This window comes from Triticum urartu, chromosome 4A (assembly GCF_056163025.1).
Source record: "Triticum urartu cultivar PI428250 chromosome 4A, HENAU_Tu73, whole genome shotgun sequence".
Classification (NCBI taxonomy): Eukaryota; Viridiplantae; Streptophyta; class Magnoliopsida; order Poales; family Poaceae; genus Triticum; species Triticum urartu.
Window position 1 is genome coordinate 515373767 of NC_141876.1, and position 12120 is coordinate 515385886.

The window sequence follows — 12120 nt, forward strand, 5'->3', positions numbered from 1 at the left end:
GAAGTTGAAAATCATCGTAACAAGAAAATAAAGTTTCTACGATCTGATCGTGGAGGAGAATATTTGAGTTACAAGTTTGGTGTACATTTGAAACAATGCGGAATAGTTTCGCAACTCACGCCACCCGGAACACCACAGCGCAATGGTGTGTCCGAACGTCATAATCGTACTTTACTAGATATGGTGCGATCTATGATGTCTCTTACTGATTTACCGCTATCATTTTGGGGATACGCTCTAGAGACAGCCGCATTCACGTTAAATAGGGCACCATCAAAATCCGTTGAGACGACGCCTTATGAACTATGGTTTGGCAAGAAACCAAAGTTATCGTTTCTGAAAGTTTGGGGCTGCGATGCTTATGTGAAAAAGCTTCAACCTGATAAGCTCGAACCCAAATCGGAGAAATGTGTCTTCATAGGATATCCAAAGGAGACTATTGGATACACCTTCTATCACAGATCCGAAGGCAAGACTTTTGTTGCTAAGTTCGGAAACTTTCTGGAGAAGGAGTTTCTCTCGAAAGAAGTGAGTGGGAGGAAAGTAGAACTTGACGAGGTAACTGTACCTGCTCCCTTATTGGAAAGTAGTGCATCACAGAAAACTGTTTCAGTGACACCAACACCAGTTAGTGAGGAAGCGAATGATGATGATCATGAAACTTTAGAACAAGATACTACTGAACCTCGTAGATCAACCAGAGTGAGATCCGCGCTAGAGTGGTACGGTAATCCTGTTCTGGAAGTCATGCTACTAGATCATGATGAACCTACGAACTATGAAGAAGCGATGGTGAGCCCAGATTCCGCAAAATGGCTTGAAGCCATGAAATCTGAGATGGGATCCATGTATGAGAACAAAGTATGGACTTTGGTTGACTTGCCCGATGATCGGCAAGCAATTGAGAATAACTGGATCTTCAAGAAGAAGACTGACGCTGACGGTAATATTACTGTCTACAAAGCTCGACTTGTCGCAAAAGGTTTTCGGCAAGTTTAAGGGATTGACTACGATGAGACCTTCTCACCCGTAGCGATGCTTGAGTCTGTCCGAATCATGTTAGCAATTGCCGCATTTTATGATTATGAAATTTGGCAGATGGATGTCAAAACTGCATTCCTGAATGGATTTCTGGAAGAAGAGTTGTATATGATGCAACCAGAAGGTTTTGTCGATCCAAAGGGAGCTAACAAAGTGTGCAAGCTCCAGCGATCCATTTATGGACTGGTGCAAGCCTCTCGGAGTTGGAATAAACGCTTTGATAGTGTGATCAAAGCATTTGGTTTTATACAGACTTTTGGAGAAGCTGTATTTACAAGAAAGTGAGTGGGAGCTCTGTAGCATTTCTGATATTATATGTGGATGACATATTACTAATTGGAAATGATATAGAATTTCTGGATAGCATAAAGGGATACTTGAATAAGAGTTTTTCAATGAAAGACCTCGGTGAAGCTGCTTACATATTAGGCATTAAGACCTATAGAGATAGATCAAGACGCTTAATTGGACTTTCACAGAGCACATACCTTGACAAAGTTCTGAAGAAGTTCAAAATGGATCAAGCAAAGAAAGGGTTCTTGCCTGTGTTACAAGGTGTGAAGTTGAGTAAGACTCAATGCCCGACCACTGCAGAAGATAGAGAGAATATGAAAGATGTTCCCTATGCTTCAGCCATAGGCTCTATCATGTATGCAATGCTGTGTACCAGACCTGATGTGTGCCTTGCTATAAGTCTAGCAGGGAGGTACCAAAGTAATCCAGGAGTGGATCACTGGACAACGGTCAAGAACATCCTGAAATACCTGAAAAGAACTAAGGATATGTTTCTCATATATGGAGGTGACAAAGAGCTCATCATAAAAGGTTACGTTGATGCAAGCTTTGACACTGATCCGGACGATTCTAAATCGCAAACCGGATATGTGTTTACATTAAACGGTGGAGCTGTAAGTTGGTGGATGTTCTAAACAAAGCGTTGTAGCGGGATCTACATGTGAAGCGGAGTACATAGCTGCTTCGGAAGCAGCAAATGAAGGAGTCTGGATGAAGGAGTTCATATCCGATCTAGGTGTCATACCTAGTGCATCGGGTCCAATGAAAATTTTTTGTGACAATACTGGTGCAATTGCCTTGGCAAAGGAATCCAGATTTCACAAGAGAACCAAGCACATCAAGAGACGCTTCAATTCCATTCGGGATCTAGTCCAGGTGGGAGACATAGAGATTTGCAAGATACATATGGATCTGAATGTTGCAGACCCGTTGACTAAGCCTCTTCCACGAGCAAAACATGATCAGCACCAAGGCTCCATGGGTGTTAGAATCATTACCGTGTAATCTAGATTATTGACTCTAGTGCAAGTGGGAGACTGAAGGAAATATGCCCTAGAGGCAATAATAAAGTTATTATTTATTTCCTTATATCATGATAAATGTTTACTATTCATGCTAGAATTGTATTAACCGGAAACATAATACATGTGTGAATACATAGACAAATAGAGTGTCACTAGTATGCCTCTACTTGACTAGCTCGTTAATCAAAGATGGTTATGTTTCCTAACCATGAACAAAGAGTTGTTATTTGATTAACGGGATCACATCATTAGGTGAATGATCTGATTGACATGACCCATTCCGTTAGCTTAGCACCAGATCGTTTAGTATGTTGCTATTGCTTTCTTCATGACTTATACATGTTCCTATGACTATGAGATTATGCAACTCCCGTTTGCCGGAGGAACACTTTGTGTGCTACCAAACGTCACAATGTAAATGGGTGATTATAAAGGTGCTCTACAGGTTTCTCCAAAGGTACATGTTGGGTTGGCGTATTTCGAGATTAGGATTTGTCACTCCGATTGACGGAGAGGTATCTCTGGGCCCTCTCGGTAATACACATCACATAAGCCTTGCAAGCATTGCGACTAATGAGTTAGTTGCGAGATGATGTATTACGGAACGAGTAAAGAGACTTGTCGGTAACGAGATTGAACTAGGTATTGAGATACCGACGGTCGAATCTCGGGCAAGTAACATACCGATGACAAAGGGAACAACGTATGTTGTTATGCGGTCTGACCGATAAAGATCTTCATAGAATATGTAGGAGCCAATATGAGCATCCAGGTTCCGCTATTGGTTATTGACCGAAGACGTGTCTCGGTCATGTCTACATTGTTCTCGAACCCGTAGGGTCCGCACGCTTAAGGTTTCGATGACAGTTATATTATGAGTTTATGAGTTTTGATGTACCGAAGTTAGTTTGGAGTCCCGGATGTGATCACGGACATGACGAGGAGTCTCGAAATGGTCGAGACATAAAGATTGATATATTGGACGGCTATATTCGGACACCGGAAGTGTTCCGGGTGATTTCGGAGAACCGGAGAGCCGGAGGGTTACCGGAACCCCCCCCCCCCCCCGGGGAGAAGTAATGGGCTATATGGGCCTTAGTGGAGAGAGAGAGGGGCAGCCAGAGGTGGGCTGCGCGCCTCCTCCCCCCTGGTCCGAATTGGACTAGGAGAGGGGGCGGCGCCCCCCCTTTCCCTCTCCCTCCCCACTTCTTTCCCCCTCCTAGTAGGAGTCCTACTCCTACTAGGAGGAGGACTCCTCCTGGCGCGCCTATAGGGGCCGGCCGGCCTCCTCCCCTTACTCCTTTATATACGGGGGCAGGGGGGCACCCCTAGACACACAAGTTGATCCGTGTGATCATATTCTTAGCCGTGTGCGGTGCCCCCCTCCACCATAGTCCTCGATAATATTGTAGCGGTGCTTAGGCGAAGCCCTGTGACGGTAGTGCATCAAGATCGTCACCACGCCGTCGTGCTGACGGAACTCTTCCCTGACACTTTGCTGGATCGGAGTCCGGGGATCGTCATCGAGCTGAACGTGTGCTAGAACTCGGAGGTGCCGTAGTTTCGGTGCTTGATCGGTCGGGCCGTGGAGACGTACGACTACATCAACCAAACGCTTCCGTTGTCGATCTACAAGGGTACGTAGATCACACTCTCCCCTCTCGTTGCTATGCATCACCATGATCTTGCGTGTGTGTATGAAAATTTTGAAATTACTACGTTCCCCAACACACCTAACGTACGCAGTACTATCAAAAACATACACTATATTACGTACCTCGAAGCCTTTCAGCAGACTCATAAAGGCTTCATGCAAACCGCTTTCAGCGGATGAAATCCTTTCAATTACCGTACCCATTAGCGTACGATGCGCTTCCGAGATGGCCGCTTTCCCCAGAAGATCCTTCAGCGCGTCCGACCGCACACTGTACGGACCCTTGCTGTCGCTCTCCTTAGGAGCCGGATACTGGGGATTCCGGGTAGCCAAAGGGTTATCCTCTGGCCTTAGTGGATCCGGAGATACCCTTCGCGATGACACTTCAAGGTCGCCCGCTTCATAGGCGGGGTGCCAGGGGGAGGCGTTTCACTCTCCATCATCTCCGGAATAAGATCCCCCGAAGACGAACTCTGTCGAGAAGGGCTACGATCCGGACTACAATTTATAAGCATCGGTTATTGTCTTCGGAAGTAAGGTAGGATGTTTCCACTATTAAGTACTTTTCGATTACTTACAGCTCGATAGAGGGTTGATCCCCGTGCGGACATTGTGCCGCAAGAATACCCTCCGAGGCAGGACCCTCTGATGAAATTTCTTCTCCCGTTTGGAAACCTTAGTTTCCGGATCTTCAGAGGTAGTCCTCTTCCTTCCCCGGGGAGAGAGAATGTTAGATTCTTCCCTTTGGTTGTCCTCCCTCGCGGAGGTGCTCATTCCCCCGGCTGGAATAAGTAGCGAGTGAGGCCCGCTTTCGCCCTCTCTATTCCCCTCATCATCTTCCTTTGAGGTCACTAGATAAGGCGCCGGCTCGAGCATCTTGTCCAGTACCGGATTGTCCAAGCCCTCAGGAAGGGGGCCGAACACCTGATCATCATCGCCTTTGTTATCCAGTCCTGGTCAAAGAGCGGCTCTTTAGAATGATGCCATGATAAATAAAAGGACAGTAGGTTCGACATGGGATTACTTACTTGGGCAGCGGGGCGGTTGCAGCTCAGACCCACGTCTTCGGTGGTGTCCAGACACTCTATTTGGGGTTCGAAGAACGATTTGTACATCTCTTGGAGCGTCATGCCGAGGAAATGCTGAATAGCTTGCGGTCCTTCTGGGTTGAATTCCCACATGCGGAGGGGCCGGCGTTTGCAAGGATGGACTCGACGAACCAGCATAACTTGCATTACCATAACCAGACTGAAATATCTCTCAAAGAGGTCTCGGATACGGCTTTGCAGTATTGGCACGTCCTTTGCTGGACCCTAGCTCAGCCCCCTGCTGATCCATGACATCAGTTGCGGTGGGGGGCCCGAGCGAAAGGTGGGGGCAGCTACCCACTTGGCACTTCGGGGAGCTGTGATGTAAAACCACTCCCGCTGCCACAATCCGAACACCTCTGGAAAGGAACCCTCTGGCCATGGAGCGTCAGCGATTTTGCTTATTAAAGCACCTCGCTATGTGCCGCCCCTCGATCATCTTCAGCTTCACATCGAAGGTCTTGAGCCACAGGCCGAAGTGAGGGGTAATGCGGAGGAAGGTCTCACATACGACAATAAATGACGAGATGTGAAGAAGGGAATCCGGGGCCAGATCGTGAAAATCCAGCCCATAATAGAACATAAGACCCCTAACAAAGGGATCCAGAGCGAGGCCTAGTCCTCGGAGAAAGTGGGAGATGAACACAACGCTCTCGTTGGGTTCGGGAGTAGGGACGATCTGCCCTGGGGCAGGCAGCCTATGCGAAATTTCGGCGGTCAGATATCTGGCCTCTCTCAACTTCTTGATGTCCTCCTCTGTGACGGAGGAATGCATCCACCGACCTTGAAGGTTGGATCCGGACATAGTTGAAGGTCCGAAGCACCTGACCTGAGCTTTGGGTGTTAGAACTCGAGGCGGGGGAAGGATTCGATTGAGCACGGGAGAGAAAAAAGAAAAAGCCTCGTCCCCTTTATAAAGAGGGTGAATATCAAGCGTCCTCCTCGTGGCCGTTTGGGACTTGCCTAAGATCTAGGAGTCATACCAACAGGCACGGTTGGGTTACCCACGTCTGTATTGATGAGAATCCCGTGATACGGGGGACACGATCTCTGCTTTGACAAGACGTGTCAAGAAAACCGCCTCGGGTTATGTGCGGAGCTGGTTGAGAAAAATGGTTCGAATAATGACCGGGCCATGGCGTGATGTCATGTTGTCAAAACGTGTCAGCAGATTATATTTGTGGAAATATTATTCTCTCTACAGTGGTATGTGGAACTTATTTTGCAGGGCCGGACACTATCCTTGTATTCAAAACTCTTCCATGGTGTATGCAGAGGAGGAACCCGCCTTGCAATGCCAAAGACAATACTGCGCGCCGGACTCATCGTCATTGAAGCCTGGTTCAGGGGCTACTGAGGGAGTCCTGGATTAGGGGGTCTCCGGATAGCCGGACTATATCCTTTGGCCGGACTATTGGACTATGAAGATACGAGATTGAAGACTTCGTCCCGTGTCCGGATGGGACTCTACTTGGCGTGGAAGGCAAGCTAGGCAATACGGATATGTATATCTCCTCCTTTGTAACCGACCTTGTGTAACCCTATCCCCCTCCGATGTCTATATAAACCGGAGGGTTTTAGTCCGTAGGACAAGATACAATCATACCATAGGCTAGCTTCTAGGGTTTAGCCTCTTTGATCTCGTGGTAGATCAACTCTTGTAATACTCATATCATCAAGAAAAATTAAGCAGGACGTAGGGTATTACCTCCATCAAGAGGGCCCGAACCTGGGTAAACATCGTGTCCCTTGCCTCCTGTTACCATCCGCCTTAGACGCACAGTTCGGGACCCCCTACCCGAGATCCGCCGGTTTTGACACCGACAGCCACTGTTGGGGAACGTAGCAATAATTCAAAAAATTTCCTACGTGTCACCAAGATCAATCTACGAGATACTAGCAACGAGAGAGAGGGAGTGCATCTTCATACCCTTGAAGATCGCTAAGCGGAAGCATTACAAGAACGCGGTTGGTGGAGTCGTACACGCAGCGATTCAGATCGCGGTCAATTCCGATCTAAGCACCGAACAACGGCGCCTCCGCGTTCAACACACGTACAGCCCGGGGACGTCTCCTCCTTCTTGATCCAGCAAGGGGAGAGGAGAAGTTGAGGGAGAACTCCGACAGCACGACGACATGGTGGTGATGGAGCTCGTGATTCTCCGGCAGGGCTTCGCCAAGCGCTACGGAGGAGGAGGAGGTGTAGGAGAGGGGGAGGGGCTGCGCCAGGGGAAGGGTCTAGGTAGTCTGGCAGCCATCCCACCTCCACTATTTATAGGAGAAGGGGAGAGGGGGCCGAACCCTTCAGATCCCATCTAGGGAAGGGGCGGCAGCAAGGGAGGGAACCCTAGATGGGTTTTGGGCGCCCCCACCCCTAGGAGACTTGCCCCCAAGCCAGGAAGGGAGGATGCCCTAGGGGAGGCGCCCCCACCTCTCCTGGTTACGTGAGATGGGGTGGGAGGGGCGCACAGCCCCTTAGTGGGCTGGTGTGCCCCTTCCCCTTGGCCCATAAGGCCCCCCAACACTTGCGGGGGCCTCCGAAACCACTTTCGGACACGCTGGTCGTCACCCGGTACCCCCGGAACAATTCCGGACTCCAATACCCTTCGTCCAATATATCGATCTTCACCTACGGACCATTCCGGAACTCCTCATCACGTCCGGGATCTCATTCGGGACTCCAAACAACCTTCGGTAACCACATACTATTTCCCATAACAACTCTAGCGTCACCGAACCTTAAGTGTGTAGACCCTACGGGTTCGGGAACCATGCAGACATGACCGAGACATCTCTCCGGCCAATAACCAATAGCGGGATCTGGATACCCATATTGGCTCCCACATGTTCCACGATGATCTCATCGGATGAAGCACGATGTCGGGGATTCAATCAATCCCGTATACAATTCCCTTTGTCTATCGGTATGTTACTTGCCCGAGATTCGATCATCAGTATCCCCATACCTCGTTCAATCTCGTTACCGGCAAGTCACTTTACTCGTTCCGTGACGCATGATTCCGTGACCAACTCCTTAGTGACATTGAGCTCATTATGATGATGCATTACCGAGTGGGCCCAGAGATACCTCTCCGTCATACGGAGTGACAAATCACAGTCTCGATTCGTGCCAACCCAATAGACACTTTCGGAGATACCTGTAATGCACCTTTATAGCCACCCAGTTACGTTGTGACGTTTGGTACACTCAAAGCATTCCTACGGTATCCAGGAGTTGCACAATCTCATGGTCTAAGGAAATGATACTTGACATTAGGAAAGCTCTTAGCAAACGAACTACACGATCTTGTGCTATGCTTAGGATTGGGTCTTGTCCATCACATCATTCTCCTAAGGGCCAATTCCAGTTCTGCCCCTAACTCGAACCCACTACTCAGTTTTGCCCCTAATTTTCAGGTATGCTCAGTTTTGCCCCTCCGCCGTTAGTGTCACTTATAGAAATGCCCTTTTGCGCCGTTACCGTCCGGTCAAAGTAATTTGACCATCCAGAAAAAAATAGCAAAAAAAATCAAAAAAATATGAAATTTGATGGGATCGAAGATAGTCATGTCCGCAAGGCGCGTGCACATTTTTGTGTTGGTTGGACACTCCGGGAGCTCGTGGCAAAGGAAAACAAAAATAATTTATGCCTATGAACAGTAAATTCGAAAAAAATAGCAAAAAAGTTCAAAAAAATTTGAATTTATTTGGCGTCAAAGAGGCTTGAGTGCACAAAGTGCTTGCAAGTTTTGGTGATCAAATGACGTACGGGGCGCTCTAGAGAAAAAAACAAAATAGTGCATTTTTTCAAAGTTTTTTTGAGCTAAAATTTGTTTTTTTTCTCCACGAGCTCCTACAATGTCCAAACACAACAAAAACGTGCACACATCTTGCGCACCTGAATATCTTGAGTCCCACGAAATTTCATATTTTTTTTTGATTTTTTTCTATTTTTTTTGAATTTACTGCTCGCATGCGTACAAAATTTATGTTTTCCTTTGACACGAGCTCCCGGAGTGTCCGAACGGCATGAAAATGTGCACGCGCCTTGCGGACATGACTATCTTCGATCCCACCAAATTTCATATTTTTTTGATTTTTTTGCTATTTTTTCAGGACGGTCAAAGACCTTTAACCGGACGGTAACGGCAGAGAAGGGCATTTCTATAAGTGAAACTAATGGCGGAGGGGCAAAACTGAGCATACCTAAAAATTAGGGGCAAAACTGAGTAGTGGGTTCGAGTTAAGGGCATAGATGTAAATGTCCCTTCTCCTAATGATGTGATCCCGTTATCAATGACATCCAATGTCCATGGTCAGGAAACCATAACCATCTATTGATCAACGAGCTAGTCAACTAGAGGCTTACTAGGGACATGTTGTGGTCTATGTATTCACACATGTATTACGGTTTCCAGTTAATACAATTATAGCATGAACAATAGACAATTATCATGAATAAGGAAATACAATAATAACCATTTTATTATTGCCTCTAGGGCATATTTCCAACATTGAGATGTTGGGAGAGGAATATGATATTATGATTCGAGGGGAGGCGAGGGAACTGCGAGCTCGTCGGCCAGTGTGGGGGTTGTGGCGAGCGCGATGACAAGGTGCTGGAGGGCGCGAGGTGGGTGCAGCGAATGATGCAGGAGAAGGATGAGAGGAAGACTCGTACTAAGATGAAGCGGTGGAAAAAGGATAAAGTGGGCTAGGGATCAAATGTCTACGGTTGAGCCAACCAGACGGTGGGTGTGCGACCGGCACAAGCCCTAGGCGGTCGCCCAGCGCCTAGCAGCGTAATTTCTGGAAATATTGACTGGCGCGGTGTTTTGGCTCCTAGGTGCATATGCATCCATTGTCTAAATACACATTTTGAAAAGTTGAAAAATTCGGAACAAAAATCCTGCGGGTATATCCGGACATTCTATGTGCATGCACAAAGTTTCGGATATACACGCGGGGTTTTTGTTCGGAATTTTTCATCTTTTCAAAATTTTATTTAGACAATGGGTGCATATGCACCTAAGAGCCATTGCCAATTTCCGGTATTGACTTCTCTCTATCTATGGATGCCCTTGCACGACTTTCTAGAGAGTAATGTATTTTCATAAAACAATGAAATGCTAAAACTAATAGCACCAGTAGTTTATGATCAACGATAACTTTTATCCATTTGTCAACTCCTTTATCCTCTTCCTTCTGCCCTCTCCTCTTCTGAGTCTCCTCCCATGATGCGTTCACTCCACGCAGGTACCCTCTATACAACAGATTGATTTTTGCTTGAACGGCTATATTTCTTTCTTTTTTTTGACGGGGCTTGAACGGCTATATATAACGTAGTACAACGGATTGTTTTGCATCGTCAACTCTCCACATGCATTTTAATGTCCGCGAACATGTTCGTCCATTCTTATATCAATCGCTCCACGCAACGTCTAGAAAAGAAACCCGTCCGAATCGCGCATTGACGCTCCTTCGGCCGATCTGCTCCAGACATCCGCTCCAATACTATTACAAAATAAAATAGTACTCTAAGAAAAACTCGAAGCAACGTCTAAATTTTTTCGAAGGACCACTTCCAATACTTAACAACACAAAAATAAAAAAAAAACTCGAACCAACGTCTCTACTTGCAACTTGCAAGCATTATTTTAGCGACAGCAAAAGAAAACACCTCCTCCCTACCCTACCCCTTGACCTGTGGCGAATATATCTAAGTCGAAACCTTGGCCGGCCGGCGCATATCACATCATTGCAACCAAACGGGAATTTCACAGCTCACTCCTGCGACCCAGATGCGCGAGGATCATGGGCTGGTCACTTCTTCACGTGGACGCGCCGGGGATGTGCTGTGCGGTGCGCCACCGGTGCGCGGCAGCGAGAGATAGCCAAGCCACCGCCATGGAACGGAGCGCACAGGAGGCAGGACGAGGCGAAGAGGGGCCATTTCTGTCACTCGATTCCATTATACGGTCTAGATTAGGTGAGCAGCCAAGGACGTCCGGGTAGTGGCCAACATGGGGCTGGCTGGCTCGTCTCGTCGGGGAAACAAGTCAAAAGGTCGACCTAGCCTGCTTTTATCTCCCCTTGGTCCTTGGAGTGGTACCAACTCTCATCAGCAAACTTTTTTGATAACTGGTCTCTGTTTTTTTCCTTTGTTTGTTTCTAATCGTAATTGTCCCAATACGAATAAATTTGTGCTCCCGCCGTAACTAAATATTAAAGTGTTTAGATCACTACTTTTAAACGGTTATTGCTACTGTCGTGAGTGAGAGATATACTAACATTTGAAATGAAAGTGGAATAAACATCCATGGAGACTCCAAGCTGGATTAACTAAACCAGGAGGATGAGGGCAGGAGAATCTCACCAAGCATTTCAAGCAGGAGGCGGCCAAAGCTCATAAAAAAAGGCGGGCATGGCTTTTGAGCTGTATGCCAGGAGAGAAGCGGCGCGCGCTGCTCCACTGGCCAGCCGACCGACAGGGCTGCCCGAGCAGCGCACACTGGCCAGCCTAGTTCTCCGCTTCGTGTAATTTTTAGCCCAACTCCATCGCGTGATCTTATTATGTCCGGATGCGTTTGTTTAGGATAGAACGAACGAATAATGCGGTTCAATGCATGGCCTAAACAGATAAATGTTTAGATTCCGTCCGTTTTTGATCCATCCTTGGCCCAAATTTACACCGAGTTTAAGGTGAAACGGTCATCGCGTAAACGGGCTCGTGCCACACCCTTGTCCTTCCTGGCCCATCTGTCGGGGACACTACTAGTCCCTTCGATTCCAACACCTCCACCCCCTTTCCCCGCCTCACCCCACCGCCGGCGCCACCACTATTCTTCGCCTGCCTCCTCAATCCGCACCCCCCGGCCGTTCATACCAAACCACGTCTCGACATGGCCGCCACCATGCCCGCGCTTTCGTCGTAGTTTTGGCCGTCGATTGGAGGAGATTTGGCCGTCGCCGTCGTAGCCGGTGGCAGAGGGGATATGACCGCCGGGGACGTACCACG